Below are 16785 nucleotides of genomic sequence, written 5' to 3'. Positions count from 1 at the left end.
CAGAGTGAGTTGGAATCCCGAGCCCCGGAGAAGAGTGAGGGGGAATCCCGAGTCCCGAAGGAGAGTGAAAGGGAATCCCGGGTACCGGTGCAGAGCGAGGGGGAATCCCGAGCCCCGGAGAAGAGTGAGGGGGAATCCCGAGTCCCGGAGCAGAGTGAAGGGGAATCCCCGGTCCCGGTGCAGAGTGAGTTGGAATCCCGAGCCCCGGAGAAGAGTGAGGGGGAATCCCGAGTCCCGAAGGAGAGTGAAGGGTAATCACGGGTACCGGTGCAGAGTGAGGGGGAATCTAGAGCCCCGGAGCAGAGTGAGGGGATTCCGGAGTCCTGGTACAGAGTGAGGGGGAATCCCGAGTCCGGGAGCAGTGTGAGGGGGATTCCCGAGTCCCTGTGCAGAGTGAGGGGGAATCCCGAGCCCCGGAGCAGAGTGAGGGGGATTCCTGAGTCCCGGTGCAGAGTGAGGGGGAATTCCGAGTCCTGGTGCAGAATGAGTGGGAATCCTGAGACCCGGTGCAGAGTGAGGGGGAATCCCGAGCCCCGCAGCAGAGTGAGGGGGAATCCCGAGTCTGGGAGCAGTGTGAGGGGGAATCCCGAGCCCCGGAGCAGAGTGAGGGGGATTCCCGAGTCCCGGTGCAGAGTGAGGGGGAATCCCGAATCCCGGTGCAGAGTGAGGTGGAATCCTAAGCCCTGGAGCAGTGTGAGGGGAAGTCCTGAGCCCCGGTGCAGAGTGAGTCGAAATCCCGAGCCCCGGAGCAGAGTGAGGGTGAATCCCGATTCCCGGTGCAGAGTTAGGGGAATCCAGAGTCCCGGAGCAGTGTGAGGGGGATTCCCGAGTCCCTGTGCAGAGTGAGGGGGAATCCTAAGCCCTGGAGCAGTGTGAGGGGGAATCCCGAGCCCAGAGCAGTGTTAGGGGGAATCCCGAGGCCCGGTGCAGAGTGAGGGGGATTCCCAAGACCCGGTGCAGTGTTAGGGGGAATCCTGAGCCCCGGTGCAGAGTGAGGGGGAATCCCAAGCCCCAGAGTAGAGTGAGGTGGAATCCCGAGCCACGGAGCATAGTGAGGCGTTTCCCGAGTCCCGGTGCAGAGTGAGGGGGATTCCCGAGCCCTGGAGCAGAGTGAGGGGGATTCCCGAGTCCCGGTGCAGAGTGAGGGTGAATCCCGTGGCCCGGTACAGAGTGAGGGGGATTCCCGAGTCCCGGTGCAGAGTGAGGGGGAATCCCGAGTTACGGTGCAGTGTGAGGGGGAATCCCGAACCCCGGAGCAGAGTGAGGGGGATTCCTGAGTCCCGGTGCAGAGTGAGGGGGAATTCCGAGTCCTGGTGCAGAGTGAGGGGGAATCCCGATCACCACAGAAGAGTGAGGGGGAATCCCGAGCCCCGGACCAGAGTGAGGGGGAATCCCGATTCCTGGTGGAGAGTGAGGGGAATCCGGAGTCCCGGAGCAGAGTGAGGGGGATTCCCGAGTCCCGGTGCAGACTGAGTGGGAATCCCAAGCCCTGGTGAAGAGTGAGGGAGAGCCCTGAGTCCCGGTGCAGAGTGAGGGGGAATCCCAAGCCCCGGTGCAGAGTGAGGGGGAGCCCCGAGTCCCAGTGCAGTGTGATGGGGAATTCTGAGCCCTGCAGCAGAGTGGAGGGAAATCCCGTGCCCCGGAGAAGAGTGAGGGGGAATGCCATGACCCAGTGCAGAGTGAAGGGGAATCCCGTGTCCCGGTGAAGAGTGAGGGGGAATCCCGAGTCCCGGAGTACTGTGAGGGGGAATCCCGAGTCCGGGAGCAGAGTGAGGGGGATTCCTGAGTCCGGGAGCAGAGTGAGGGGGATTCCTGAGTCCCAGAGCAGTGTGAGGGGGATTCCCGAGCCCCGGAGCAGAGTGAGGGGGATTGCCGACTCCAGGAGCAGTATGAGGGGGAATCCCGAGCCCCGGAGCAGAGTGAGGGGGAATCCCGAGCCTCGGAGCAGAGTGAGGGGGAATCCCGAGTCTCGGTGCAGAGTGATGGGGAATCCCGAGCCCCTCAGCAGTATGAGGAGGAATCCCGAGTCCCGGAGCAGAGTGACGGGGAATCCTGAGTCCCGGTGCAGAGTGAGGGGGATTCCCAAGTCCCGGAGCAGAGTGAGGGGGAATCTTGAGTTCCGGAGAAGAGTGAGGGGGGATCCCCGAGTACCGGTGCAGAGTGAAGGGGAATCCCGAGCCCCAGAGCAGAATGAGTGGCAATCCCGAGTCCCGGAGCAGAGTGAGGGGGAATTCCGAGTCCCGGAGCAGAGTGAGGGGGAATCCTGAGTCCCGGTGCAGAGTGAAGGGGTATCCCGAGTCCCGAATCAGAGTGAAGGGGAATCCCGGGTCCCGGTGCAGAGTGAGGGGGAATCCCGAGTCCCGGAGCAGAGTGATGGGGAATCTTGAGTTCCGGAGAAGAGTGAGGGGGATTCCCGAGCCCCGGAGCAGAGTGAGGGGGAATCCCGAGTCTCGGTGCAGAGTGAGGGGGAATCCCGAACCCTGGAGCAGGGTGAGGGGGAATCTCGAGTCCTGGTGCAGAGTGAGTGGGATTCCCGAGCCCCGGAGCAGAGTGAGGGGGAATGCCATGACCCAGTGCAGAGTGAAGGGGAATCCCGTGTCCCGGTGAAGAGTGAGGGGGAATCCCGAGTCCCGGAGTACTGTGAGGGGGAATCCCGAGTCCGGGAGCAGAGTGAGGGGGATTCCTGAGTCCGGGAGCAGAGTGAGGGGGATTCCTGAGTCCCAGAGCAGTGTGAGGGGGAATCCCGAGCCCCGGAGCAGAGTGAGGGGGATTGCCGAGTCCAGGAGCAGTATGAGGGGGAATCCCGAGCCCCGGAGCAGAGTGAGGGGGAATCCCGAGCCTCGGAGCAGAGTGAGGGGGAATCCCGAGTCTCGGTGCAGAGTGATGGGGAATCCCGAGCCCCTCAGCAGTATGAGGGGGAATTCCGAGTCCCGGAGCAGAGTGACGGGGAATCCTGAGTCCCGGTGCAGAGTGAGGGGGATTCCCAAGTCCCGGAGCAGAGTGAGGGGGAATCTTGAGTTCCGGAGAAGAGTGAGGGGGGATCCCCGAGTACCGGTGCAGAGTGAAGGGGAATCCCGAGCCCCAGAGCAGAATGAGTGGCAATCCCGAGTCCCGGAGCAGAGTGAGGGGGAATTCCGAGCCCCGCAGCAGTGTGAGGGAGAATCCCGAGTCCCGGAGCAGAGTGAGGGGGAATCCTGAGTCCCGGTGCAGAGTGAAGGGGTATCCCGAGTCCCGAATCAGAGTGAAGGGGAATCCCGGGTCCCGGTGCAGAGTGAGGGGGAATCCCGAGTCCCGGAGCAGAGTGATGGGGAATCTTGAGTTCCGGAGAAGAGTGAGGGGGATTCACGAGCCCCGGAGCAGAGTGAGGGGGAATCCCGAGTCTCGGTGCAGAGTGAGGGGGAATCGCGAACCCTGGAGCAGGGTGAGGGGGAATCTCGAGTCCTGGTGCAGAGTGAGTGGGATTCCCGAGCCCCGGAGCAGAGTGAGGGGGAATCCCGAGTCTCGGTGCAGAGTGAGGGGGAATCCCGAGCCCTGGAGCAGGGTGAGGGGGAATCTCGAGTCCTGGTGCAGAGTGAGTGGGATTCCCGAGCCCCGGAGCAGAGTGAGTGGGATTCCCGAGCCCCGGAGAAGAGTGAGTGGGAATCCTGAGTCCCCGCGCAGAGTGAGGGGGAATCCCGAGCCCCAGAGCAGAGTGAGGGGTAGTTCCGAGCCCCGGTGCAGAGTGAGGGGGAATCCCGAGCTCCGGTGCAGAGTGAGGGGGATTATCGAGCCCCGGTGCAGAGTGAGGGGGAATCCTGAGCCCCAGAGCAGAGTGAGGGGTAGTTCCGAGCCCCGGTGCAGAGTGAGGGGGAATCCCGAGCCCCGGTGCAGTGTGAGGGGGAATTCCCAGTCCCGGTGCAGAGTGTGGGGGATTATCGAGCCCCGGTGCGGAGTGAGGGTAAATCCTGAGCCCCGGTGCAGAGTGAGGGGCAATCCCGAGCCCCGGAGCAGAGTGAGGGGGAATCCTGAGCCCCGGAGCAGAGTGAGGGGGAATCCCGAGTCCCGGAGCAGTGTGAGGGGGAATCCTGAGCCCCAGAGCAGAGGGGGAATCCCGAGTCCCCGTGCAGAGTGAAGGGGAATCCCGAGCCCCGGAGCAGGGTGAGGGGGAATCCCGAGTCCTGGTGCAGACTGAGTGGGATTCCCAAGTTAAGGAGCAGCGCGAGGGGAAGTGAGTCCCAGAGCTGCGAACTGACCTTGGTGCAGCTGAGCGCTGGTGTGGAATATACGGGAGGCTGGGAGTCGAGCGGGACAGTTGTTGGCCTGGGGCCTGGTATGGACAGTCCAACCATGTGCTCACTGGACTACTGTAGTGTCTTAGAGTCATAGAGCCATAGAGATGTACAACACCGAAACAGACCCTTCGGTCCAACCCGTCCATGCCGTCCAGGTATCCCAACCCAATCTAGTCCCACCTGCCCATATCCCTCCAAACCCTTCCTATTCATATACTCATCCAAATGCCTCTTAAATGTTGCAATTGCTCTGGCAGCTCATTCCATATACGTACCATTCTCTGTGTGAAAAAGTTACCCCTTAGGTTTCTTTTATATCTTTCCCCTCTCACCCTAAACCCTCTAGTTCTGGACTGCCCAACTCCAGGGAAAATACTTTGTCTATTTATCCTATCCATGCCACTCATAATTTTGTAAACCTCTGTAAGGTCACCCTTCAGCCTCCGACACTCCAGGGAAAACAGCCCCAGCCTGTTCAGCCTCTCCCTATAGCTCAAATCCTCCAACCCTGACAACATCCTTGTAAGTCTGAACCCTTCCAAGTTTCACAACATCTTTCCAATAGGAAGGAGACTAGAATTGCACGCAATATTCCAAAAGTGGCCGAACCAATGTCCAGTACAGCCGCAACATGACCTCCCAACTCCTGTACTCAATACTCTGACCAATAAAGGAAAGCATACCAAACGCCTTCTTCACTATCCTATCTACCTGCAACTCCAGTTTCAAGGAACTGTGAACCTGCACTCCAAGGTCTCTTTGTTCAGCAACACTCCCTTGGACCTTACCATTAAGTGTATAAGTCTTGCTAAGATTTGCTTTCCTAAAATGCAGCACCTCACATTTATCTGAATTAAACTCCATCTGCCACTTCTCAGCCCATTGGCCCATCTGGTCCAGATCCTGTTGTAATCTGAGGTAACCCTCTTCGATGTCCACTACAGCTCCAATTTTGGTGTCATCTGCAAACTTACTGACTGTACCTCTTATGCTCGCATCCAAATCATTTATGAAAATGACAAAAAGTAGAGGGCCCAGCACCAATCCTGTGGCACTCCGCTGGTCACAAGCCTCCAGTCTGAAAAACAACCCTCCACCACCACCCTCTGTCTTCTACCTTTGAGCCAGTTCTGTATCCAAATGGCTAGCTCTCCCTGTATTTCATAAGATCTAACCTTGCTAACCAGTCTCCCATGGGAAACCTTGTCGAACGCCTTACTGAAGTCCATATGGATCACATCTACTGCTCTGCCCTCATCAATCCTCTTTGTTACTTTTTCAAAAAACTCGATCAAGTTTGGGAGACATGATTTCCCACACACAAAACCATGTTGACTACCCCTAATCAGTCCTTGGCTTTCCAAATACATGTACATCCTGTCCCTCAGGATTCCCTCCAACAACCTGCCCACCACCGACGTCAGGCTCACTGGTCTTTAAGTGGGATCTACACACCCCAACCCCACTCCTTGGCCGATGTAGCAAGAAATGTCAGCCAAGGTTTCAGATACTGATGCTGTTAAAGTGAAAGTGCAAGACGAGTGATGTGATGAGTCTCTGCTGTGTAATTTGCCTGCTCTTTGTTTGAAAACACTATGACTGCTAATTGAAACACCTTTCGACTTCAGTAGACCACTTGGGTCTCCTGACACCTGCCATGAATCAGGGCTCTCAGACACCAGGAAAGAGGAAGAAAACGCAAAGGCCACAACAAATACATAAATGTATATTTATTGCAAAGCAAGTTTACATCTGTAATTCCAGAAATAGCTCCAGTATGTACATATTCCATGAATAGCAATTAAAGTTAACAAAGGGTCACAGGATCTGAAACGTCAACTTTGATTTCTCTTCACAGATGCTGCCTGATCTGCTGAGCTTTTCCAGCAACTTCAGTTCTTGTTTCTGATTTACAGCATCCACAGTTCTTTCGGTTTTTCTGCATATTCCATGTTGACTGGCAGCCAGGGAGCATTCCAGTATGTCATTCACCTCTTAAAACAAGGGACTTTGATTTAAGCCCTGGGTCTTGGAGCATGTAATCTGGGTTAAAGATAATTGTACAAAGTATTTCCCATACAAAATAAAATAAAATGGGTTTGCAATTTGGAGCACTTTTCCCCATATCCCAAAGCACTTTTCAGCAAATGGCGTACATTTACCTGTAACCAGGACTATAACATAGGAAACACAGTGACTGCTGTGTCTGTGGCAAGTTCCAACAAACACCAAGATGGCAAATCAGGTTGTGATATTGGTTGAAGGATGACTGTTGTCCCAAACTGCTCAAACTAGTGCCAAGAAATCTTATAGCAACAATTGAGAGAGCAGACAGAACATTGAATTAATATGCCCTCCAATAGATAGCGATTCTTACCCAATGCACTAGAGTCAACGTAGAGTTTGTATTCAAGTCACTGGTTAGGGACTTGAACACACAACCTATCGACTCAGAGATACAAGTGCTGGCAACTGAACCACAGCCTGATTATAATGTTTGTTACTTCTTAAGCCTAATACTGAAACACCATTTTTTTCTGGCCATCAAATTGGGTGGAAGTCACTTCTATTTGTTTCTTTCCCCTAAAATATAACGTGTCTCAAATGACACAATCTCAGCAGTGACTGATTACTTTTAAAAATAAATTAAATCTTTCAGTCAATAGCTGGAAGTATGACACATCAAGATTTCATTTTTCTTTTAGATGTTTACTATAACAAGACTAAAATTACGGTGAATTAAATGTTAACTTCATAGGCAACTTGTACTTTACACCACAGAATGGATCAACTTCCTTCTGACTTGTGGCACTGTTGCAAAAACACACATCATGGGGATTCATTATCCTTTATGAAAGCAGTCAACTCTTCCAGAATCAGTCCAAGTTGTTTCTCAGCTGCTGAGGGATTACTCCCGTTCCTTTTCTTCCTTATCCAATCACAGAACACTTTGAGAGTATTAATTGGAGACGGGCACTACAGTACAAACCAAATGAATCTGCCAATGTCATTCCAATTTTTCACAAATTTGTTCTTTTCAAACTGAACCCAGGTTTTCAATCACATTCCCATCTTGCTGCTCTCCTTCTCGTGGATCCTGGCAAACATAGACCAGACCATAAAGACATTGGCTGAAAAGATAGTCAAAATATCTCCTTTATTGAAGGAAGGAGGACGATAGGAAGTGTAAATGATGTGCGTAGCTGTCTGATCCAGCAGTAGCATAGAGCTTACTGCTTCTGCTCACTGGTTTCAGATATCTCTGGACATTGGAGTTCGTCAAAGAAAAATTAACAAACAAGTGAAATTTATAGCTGAGCTGAAAATGTGTTGCTGGAAAAGCGCAGCAGGTCAGGCAGCATCCAAGGAACAGGAGAATCGACGTTTCGGGCATAAACCCTTCTTCAGGAATGAGGAAAGTGTGTCCAGCAGGCTAAGATAAAAGGTAGGGAGGAGGGACTTGGGGGAGGGGCGTTGGAAATGCGATAGGTGGAGGGAGGTCAAGGTGAGGGTGATAGGCCGGAGTGGGGGTGGGGGAGGAGAGGTCAGGAAGAAGGTTGCAGGTTAGGAAGATGGTGCTGAGTTCGACGGTTGGAGGAAGAGCGCCTCATCTTCCGCCTGGGAACCCTCTAACCACAAGGGATGAACTCAGATTTCTCCCGTTTCCTCATTTCCCCTCCCCTCACCTTGTCTCAGTCAAACTCGAACTCAGCACCGCCTTCCTAACCTGCAATCTTCTTCCTGACCTCTTCGCCCCCACTCCACTCCGGCCTATCACCCTCACCTTGACCTCCCTCCACCTATCGCATTTCCAATGCCCCTCCCCCAAGTCCCTCCTCCCTACCTTTTATCTTAGCCTGCTGGACACACTTTCCTCATTCTTGAAGAAGGGCTTATGCCCGAAACGTCGATTCTCCTGCTCCTTGGATGCTGCCTGACCTGCTGCGCTTTTCAAGCAACACATTTTCAGCTCTGATCTCCAGCATCTGCAGTCCTCACTTTCTCCTCGAAAATGTATAGCTGACCCTGGAGAAACCTATGTGGCAAAACTCACAGCTGGGGAGCAGCCACCTGGTTAGTTTTTAAGAGTAATTTTACTGTTTTTGTTTGTAAATGTACAATAGTGAGTAAAGTAGGTTCTTTATATTGAGAACTGTCTCTTGATTTGTGATGATGCTGCTCCTTTAACAAGGTTGTGTTGACCTTGGTTTTTTAGAGGAGGTCATATAAGACACAGTTTCTGAAAAGTCAGGACTTCGATGGGTTTTAGGGCCAGTTTGGGTTTAGCTAACAGATACTGCCTCAGGTGAAAGGATTTCAAGATTTTGAAAAAAAATTATGCAATGAAAGGGGAGTGGCCAATTCTCCCAGTTCAGCTTTTCTCTGGTTTGGTCTGGCTATTCACTGAAAACAGTCAGGCAGTAGTAAAAGCTAATGAGTTTTGAGAAGATTTGTAGCTCTGGTTGAGGTTCTGGATATAGGTTTCGTCACCGTATGGTGATGAAACGTCTGAAAAGGAACCTTCCAGCTCAGTGAGCAAACCTACATCCAGACCAGTAAAAGCTGCTGGGCCCAAAGAGGCAGGTCCATGCTGATCCTCCTCTGTCTCTGACATCTCTCCTGTAAGAGTCTGTGTTTGATTTTACCTTTTGTGCCAAATGGTGTTTATGAGGATGGTTGTAAGTATTCAGAACAGCATCATTAAGTTGGGGTAGTCTGTTGGGTTTTCAGTTAGGTTACGTTATTCGCTGTTCTGTTCCCTTTTGTTTGTGTTTCATTCACTAATCTGGTCAATAAATTCGGTTTTGTTTAGAACTGCATGGTTTCACCAACTGCATCCCTCATTGAATATATGTGTTGCACCTGCTTAAAACAACTAGCAAGATTAGGGTGTGGGCTACTTTCTTGAAATGTTTTGAGGGTGTCTAGCCTGGTCCATGACAGATTAGACTTCAAAAATATAAAACATTAAGTATTAAGTTAGCCTGGAGCAGTGTTTTCAGACCAGATTGTGCTATTTCCTGTAAATTGTTAAAGTGCAAAGATGGCCTTTATAGAGTGATGTGTTCCTCCTGTCAGATGGGGGAGTTTAGGGTGAATTTCCATTTTACTGATGATTATGTCTGCAGGAAATGTGCTTGGTTGCGAATCCTATTGGATCGCATGGATCTGTGGGAGCAGCAGTTGGAGGCAATGAGGAATTTACAACAATGAGGGGGTGTGATGGATGACAGTTATCGAAAGGGAGATAAAAACCCACAGATAAGTTCAGATAGATGGGTTAACTCCAGGAAAGGTAGGAGGGGTAGAAAGGTAGTGCAGGAATCTTCTGTGGCTATCGCCATCTCAAGCAAATATGCTGTTTTGGAAAATGTAGAGGGTGATGGACTCTCAGGGGAATGTAGCACGAACAGCCAAGTTTCTGATATTGAGAATGGCTGTAATGAAATGAGGGGTATGTCGGGTTCCAAGCGATCGATTGTGATAGGGGACTCTCTAGTCCGAGGCACAGATAGATGTTTCTGCGGCTAACAGCGAAAAATCAGAATGGTGCGTTCCCTCCCTGGTGCCAGGGTCAAGGATGAGGATAGAATATAGGAAGCTAGGCAGGAATTTAAAAAGTAGGTCCTCGAGGGTTAGTAATATCTGGATTACTCCTGGTACCATGAGCTAGTGAGGGTAGGAATAGGAGGATAGAGCAGATGCATGCATGGCTGAAGATCTGAGAGGAGAAAGATTCCTGTTATTGGATCATTGGAATCTCTTCTGCTTTAAGAAGGATGGATTGCCTTTGAATTAGAAAGGGATTAATATACTGGCAGGGACATTTATTAGAGCTGCTCAGGAGGTTGTAATCTAGTAATAGGTGGTGGGGGATGGTGGGAGTGGAATATGGTGGGACCCAGAGAGATAATGAGGAGACCAATCAGTCTGAGACTGTAACAGTTGGGAAAAAGAGTGAGTCAAACAGTCAGGGCAGGCAGGAACAAAGCAGAGAACAAGGTAGGACTGATAAATTAAACTGCATTTATTTCAATGCAAGAGGCCGAGGTAAGGCAGATGAACTCAGGGCATGGTTAGGAACGTAGGACTGGGATATCATAGCAATTAGAGAAATATTGCTCAGGGATGGATAGGACTGGCAATTTCATATTCCAGGGTATAAATGTTATAGGAAGGACAGAAAGGGGGGGTGGGGGTGGGCAGGAGAGATGGGGATGTGGTGTTTTGATTAGGAATAACATTATAGCTGAACTTAGGGAGGATATTCCTGGAAAGACATCAGAGAAGTTATTTAGGTGGAACTGAGGAATAAGAAAGTGATGATCATCTTGTTGCGATTTTACTATAGACACCCCAATAGTCAGAGGGAAAGTGAGAAACAAATTTGTAAGGAGATTTCAGTTATCTGTAAGAATAATAGGGTGGTTATGGTAACTTTCCATACAAAGGCTGGGACTGCCATAGTGTAAATGGCTTGGATGGAGAGGAATTTGTTAAATGTGTATTAAAACATTTTCTGATTCAATATGTGGATGTACCAACTAGAGAAGGTGCAAAATTTGACCTACTGTTGGGAAATAAGGCAGGGCAGGTGACAGAGGTGTCAGTGGGGGAGCACTTTGGGGCCAACAACCATAAGACTTATTAGTTTTAAAATAGTGATGGAAACGGACAGACCAGATCGAAAAGTTAAAGTTCTAAATTGGAGGAAGCCTAATGTTTGACGGTATTGGACAAGAACTTTCAAAAGTTGACTGGGGACAGATGTTTGCAGGTAAAGGAACGCGGGAAAATGGGAAGCCTTAGAAAATGAGATAATACAAGTCCAGAGACAGTATATTCCTGGTAGGGTGAAGGGCAAGGCTGGTAGTTACAGGGAATGTTGGATGATAAGAGAAACTGAGGTTTTGGTTAAAAATAAGAAAGAAGCATATGTCAGGTACAGATAGCAGAGATTGAGTGAATCCTTAGCAGCAGTAGGAGTATACTTAAGAGGGAAATCAGGAGAGCAAAAGGGGATATGAGATAGCTTTGGCAAATAGGCTTAAGGAGAATCCAAAGGGTTTTTATAAATACATTAAAGACAAAAGGTAACTAGGGAAAGATCAGCAAGGCAGCCTATGTGTGGAACCGCAGGATGGGGGAGATACTAAACAAGCATTTTGCATCAGTGTTTACTGTTGAGAAGGACGTGGAAGGTATGTAGAATGTGGGAACATAGATGGTGACATCTTGAAAATGTCCATGTTACAGAGGTGGAGGCGCTGGATGTCCTGAAACACATAAAAGTGGACATGTCCCCAGGATCTGATCAGGTGTACCTAAGAACTCTGTGGGAAGCTAGGGAAGTGATTGCTGGGCCCTTTGCTGAGATATTTGTATCATCGATAGTCACAGGTGAGGAGCCAGAAGACTGGAGGTTGGCTAATGTGGTGCCACTGTTTAAGAAGGGTGGTAAGGACAAACCAGGGAACTATAGACCAGTGAGCCTGATGTTTGGTGGTGGGCAAGTTGTTGGAGGAAATCCTGATGGACAGGATGTACATGTATTTGGAAAGGCAAGGACTGATTAGGGATAGTCAGGATGGCTTTGTGTGTGGGAAATCATGTCTCAGGAACTTGATTGAATTTTTTGACGAAATAATGAAGAGGAGTATTGAAGGCAGAGTGGTAGACACGATCTATATGGATTTCAGTAATACTCTCGCCAAGGGTCCTCATGGTGGATTGGCTAGCAAGGTTAGATCACATGGAACAGAAGGAGAACTAGTTATTTGGATACAGAACTGGCTCAAAGGTAGAAGACAGAGGGTGGTGGTGGAGGGTTGCTTTTCAGACTGGAGGCCTTTGACAAGTGGAGTGCCATAAGGATTGGTGCTGGGTCCACTTCTTTTCGTCATTTATATAAATGATTTGGATGTGAACAAAAGAGGTATAGTTAGTAAGTTTGCAGATGACACCAAAATTGGAGGTCTCATGGACAGTGAAGAAGGTTACCCTAGAGTAGAATGGGATCTTGATCAGATGGGCCAATGGGTTGAAGAGATGCATATGGTGTTTAATTTAGATAAATATGAGATGCTGCATTTTGGAAAGATAAATCAGGGCAGAACTTTTACACTTAATGGTAAGGTCCTGGGGAGGGTTGCTGATCAACAAGAACTTGGAGTGCAGGTTCAGAGTTCCTTGAAAGTGGAGTCACAGGTAGATAGGATAGTGAAGAAGGCGTTTGGTGTGCTTGCTTTTATTGGTCGGTACATTGAGTACTGGAGTTGGGAGGTCATATTGCGGCTGTACTGGACATTAGTTAGGCCACTTTTGGTGTACTGTGTGCAGTTCTGGTCTCCCTGCTATAGGAAGGATGTTGTGAAACTTGAAAGGTTCAGAAAAGATTTACAAGGATGTTGCCAGGGTTGGACAGCTTGAACTCTCGACAGTGGCTGAACAGGCTGGGGCTGTTTTCCCGGGAGAGTCAGAGGCTGAGGGGTGACCTTACAGAGGTTTATAAAATTATGAGGGGCATGGATAGGATAAATAGACAAAGTCTTTTCCCTGAGGTGGGGGAGTCCAAAACTAGAGGGCATAGGTTTAAGGCGAGAGGGGGAAGATATAAAAGGGACCTAAGTGATAACTTTTTCATGCAGAGGGTGGTATGTATATGGAATGAGCTGCCAGACGAAGTGGTGGAGGCTCGTATAATTACAACGTTTAAAAGGCATCTGGATGGGGATATGAATAGGAAGGGGGATATGAGGGGGATATTGGACGAATGCTGGCAAATGGGACTATATTAAGTTAGGGTATCTGGTCGGCATGGATGAGTTGGACCGAAGGGCCTGTTCCTGTGGTGTACATCTCTATGACACTATGTTTGTTTCAGCAAAGCCTGTGACCTGATCTGACATTGGCCTCCTCAGTCCCCTTTCTAACCCAAAACCTATAAAATGACAATGTGAATTACAAGTGCTTTATATCCAGATTGAAATGTTAGTTAACTATGCTTCAGACCTCAACTCTCTTTTATCTCAGAAGTAGGTCGACAGGTTAAATCATCTCTGTTTGCAACCCAACATTCTCAACAATTATTTGGGACATGAAAGGCTTGCGGTTGAGCCACTGTTAGCACACAGGCTACTTCTGTTCTCTCCAAATCCAAGGACCTTACATCTCCTTCTCAGTAATACAGTCAGGGCTGTTTAATTCCCAGCATTCAAGGCACCCAGGCTTCCTGTCAGACAGACGTCAGGGCAGGTTACATGGCCCCTTTCATTGTATTGCAGAATCTCTACAGTGAGGGGCAGGCCTTTCGGCCCACCAAGTCCACACCCATCTTCCAAAAAGCATCCAGTCAGACCCACCCGCTACCCTACATTTCCCATGGTTGATCCTGTGGGCAATTTAGCATGACCAATCCACCTGAACCGCACATCTTTGGACTGTGGGAAGAAACCAGAGCACCAGGAGGAAACGCGCACAGACACGGGGAGAAAGTGTAAACTCCACACAGACGGTCGCCCGAGGATGGAATTGAACCCAGGTCCTGGTGTTGTGAGGCAGCGGGGCTAACCACAGAGCCACGATGCCAGCCTTGAATGTCCATTTAATTTGGGCAGACTACAGTCTAGTGGTATTATCACCATGCTCTTAATCCAGAGGCATGGGTGGTGAGGACCTAAGTTGAACTCATGCAACAACAGATAGTAGAACTTAAATTCAATAAAAATCTGTAATTAAGAGTCTAATGATAACCATGAAACTGTTGTTCATTATCAGAAAAACCCATCTGTTTCACTAACGACCTTCAGTAGAGAAAACTGCCATCCTTACCTGGTCTGGCCTACATATGTCTCCAGACCCACAGCAATGCAATTGGCTCTTAGCTACTTTCTTCACAATTCGGGATTGGCATTAAATGCAATTACCACTTTCTGTGAATTAAAAAAAAGAGACATACGCCATCAACATAATAATCTTATAAACATTTTAATTTGAACACAATTCTCCATCATAATCTAGCCTTTCCTGTGATCTACCTGCTGATTCCCAGTTCCCATAAACTCATGTGAAAAACTGAATATTGAGTCATAATAAACCTCAAATATTGGAGATTATGGTGAAACATTAGCAGAGTTGGATTTTACCTTAAAACGAGACAAGTGGTCCCCATGGAATAAGTATATATTCCATACTTCTTAAAGATAAAAAGTTAAAACTAGGGAGTACTATGGATCTGAATTTGATTGCTCATATCTGATTCTGCCATACCCTCTCCCCAAAATGGTAATTAATGACTTTAAGTACTCAGCATACTTACCAAAAACAGAATACATCAATGTGAAGTCTAACGTGGGTTTTGAGGACCCCATGCCAAACTTTGCGTACCCTGGTGGCAGCATACAGTCACATTTGACACCAAATTAATCAGAATTATTAAGATGAAGCTGCTTGGAAGTCAGAATCAAATATGTAGGAATTAGTGACTGCTAGCAAAATCATTATTTTACATTGTTCATTCATGGTACGAGGATACTATGGCTCTAAGAAATGTTTTTTGTCCTTTTTTATGAAGAAAGGTTGAGATTAGAGGTGCCAATCGGTCTACTTCAAAGCCAATAAAGTAAATGGTTTGTGAGGCCTTTGGGTGTTTGTTTTTTCTGAGGTTGGTACAATAGAAGTCGCCTGAATGGGTGGGGTCAAGCTCCCATAGAACCAAGATTTTTAGTTTTAGTTTTTCAGGAACAGTTGTTGCTGGGGTCTTGAAGCTGGGTTTGGAAACTACAGTACATCTCTCCCTGCTACTCTCTCTCTCTCTCTCTCTCTGTCTCATTTTTCTCATCATGTTTTCCTCCTGGACGAGAGAATTGCCTGTGAGATAATCTATTTTTTTGAACTTGCTTTTGTCAAGGACGTGTCATGGGATGTTACTATACTGGAACAGTTGCTGATTAATAGTTAACAGAATAATAGTTTATTTAAGTTTTTCGATGGAGTAAAATTATTCCAGTTGCTTCTTTCTTTTGTTGTATTTTCACTATTGTGTGTGAATAAAGTGTGTTTTGCTTAATATCAAATAGTTCGACCAATCAACTTGCATCTGGAATGCAACATCTTACACTTACCTTTAAAATGAGAAAGGTTAGGGTTTAGACTATCCTCTGAATATACTTTGAGAAGGTTTGGTTTGGTCCATAACAATGGGATGCGTGTGGCACTGGCAGAACCGATGTTTAGATTAAATTAGATTCCCCACAGTGTGAAAACAGGCCACGGTGCCGCATTGAAAATTGCTCAAGCGCAGGTAGTGGTGAGGCATCTTCTTGAACAGTTGACTTGGTGGCAATGAAGGAGCGATGATAATTCCAAATCAGGATGACATGGGGCTCAGTGGGGATTCTGGATGTGGTTGTGCTCACATCCATCTGCTGTCCTTGTCCCTCTGTCAGATTTCTGCTTGTGGGGGTTTGCTGTATGGACATTGACTGTCATGTTCCCTACATGACAGCGGTGAATACACCACAAAGTATTTTATTGGCCTTAAAGTACTTTGAGACATTGGATAGTCATAAACATTAATTTTCTTTCCTTCTAGGCAGTAGTGGTTGCAGTTTTGGAAGGCCACTTGACTGGATATTAAGTATGTTAAGAGTAAATTTGACAGAAAATTGGCTGGTGCACGTTCTGTCTCAATGACCTTGTGAAATTTCTGGATATCAGAGTTCATTTTCCATGGGGTCACCTGTTAAGGTCAGCACTATTATTAGCTCAAGGAAGGTAAATAGTTGCAGGTATTTATTATTCTTTGTTCTCACGGATTCCCAATGTGCTTCATTGCTGATGAACTGGTAACACTGTGAAGGCTGAAAGAGGGAAGAGTTGTTTAAGTGTGTTCAGATGAGTTTCTGAACCAATGTGCAAATGATACTCACCCTCGGTGCACGTTGGCAGCCAGACAGGGGTGTGAAATGTGGTGAGATGCCACAGGCATTTTTCTGGGGCTTACCAGCTTATCCCTAACCCTACTGTAATTTCATTGGGTTACCCAACAGCCAATTGAAACCCTGAAATAATCAATAATTTACCACTTAAGGGTCAGAGTATTGAAGCCAGAGGAGGAAATCAACGATTGATGGGTGAAAGGTCAAACAGGCTATCCAGCTCAAGACTTGGTAGAAAACTTGAGGTGAGAGAAGCAGCAATCCACATTCTTAGGAACCCACAGTCCTTTCCATTTGGACTCTTGGCATTGCCTGTAAGTTACAGTTCTGGGAATATGACAATGTGAGGCTGTAGCTTGACTAGTCTGTGAGACAGCTTTCCCAAGTTTTGCTCTAGCCACAACTATTGTGAAGGAGGACATCGCGGGGTCAATAGGTTTGAGTTTGCCATTGTTATTTCCGACACTTAGGTCACTGTCAGGTAGTCCGTCCAGTTTAACTCCTTCAAGATGTTTTAGTGGTTAAACATGACTGAGTGGCTTGCTGGGCTGTTTCAGAGGGTAGTTAAGAGTCAA

At 48.3% G+C, this 16785-nt stretch overlaps 1 long non-coding RNA gene across 1 annotated transcript in view; it reads right to left on the bottom strand.

The window, feature by feature from the left end:
- Positions 1–6001: 6001 nt before the first annotated feature.
- Positions 6002–16785, bottom strand: part of LOC122550068 (uncharacterized) — a 47014-nt gene continuing 36230 nt past the window's right edge. The window contains exons 3-4 of the long non-coding RNA XR_006311734.2: positions 14103–14203; positions 6002–6314 (exon numbers count right to left, since the gene is read on the bottom strand). This is a non-coding gene — a long non-coding RNA (uncharacterized LOC122550068). The remainder of the gene's footprint in view (positions 6315–14102; positions 14204–16785) is intronic.

This window comes from Chiloscyllium plagiosum, unplaced genomic scaffold, assembly GCF_037043375.1.
Source record: "Chiloscyllium plagiosum isolate Xiang-an unplaced genomic scaffold, Cpla_swu_hap1 HiC_scaffold_5, whole genome shotgun sequence".
NCBI classification, from domain to species: domain Eukaryota; kingdom Metazoa; phylum Chordata; class Chondrichthyes; order Orectolobiformes; family Hemiscylliidae; genus Chiloscyllium; species Chiloscyllium plagiosum.
This window is presented reverse-complemented; position numbering and strand designations above follow the sequence as displayed.